This window comes from Misgurnus anguillicaudatus, chromosome 24 (assembly GCF_027580225.2).
Source record: "Misgurnus anguillicaudatus chromosome 24, ASM2758022v2, whole genome shotgun sequence".
NCBI lineage: Eukaryota > Metazoa > Chordata > Actinopteri > Cypriniformes > Cobitidae > Misgurnus > Misgurnus anguillicaudatus.
Window position 1 is genome coordinate 38,144,980 of NC_073360.2, and position 703 is coordinate 38,145,682.

The window sequence follows — 703 nt, forward strand, 5'->3', positions numbered from 1 at the left end:
CCGCCTTCTGTTTGAATAATTTTCTAGTTGAACCGAAAGTAGGCCGTCCAACACACATGGAAACCTTAACTTTTCAATTATTATATTGTGGGTTTCATATTTATAACTTTGATTTAAATTGTATTCAATTTTAATTATAATTATAATTTTCTTATTTAAATTTTTTTTAGACATCCTGCACTTTTAAATCTGTTGAAACCCATTCGCTGTTTATAGCCTAGACCTACATAAAGAAAAAAAAAGTCAATTGACAATGACAACAATAGTATTATTTAAAATAACACCAATTTTAAAACACTAATTAAACACACACGGAGAGAGAGACGCATTGTTAACTTCTCATGCCCATAAGAAAGAATCCGGCATTTTAACGGCGTCGATTTAACTTTTAACTAAGAATAATCAAGTGTTTTGCACATGAAAGATCCTCGTTTCCCCCGCAAATGTCCCTCCCGCGTGCGCCCTATTGTCCACGCGCGCAGGCAAAAAGAAAACATTTAAAGTTTCTTTTTCAGTCCAACAAAAGGGCCACATGTCATTGAAGTCACTTGTGTGTGTGTGTGTGTGTGTGTGTGTGTGTGTGAGAGAGAGAGAGAGAGAGAGAGAGAGAGAGAGAGAGAGAGAGAGAGAGAGAGAGAGAGAGAGAGAGAGAGAGAGAGAGCATGTGTGTCAAAACGAACGCATCTACTTGAAACTGGGTAGG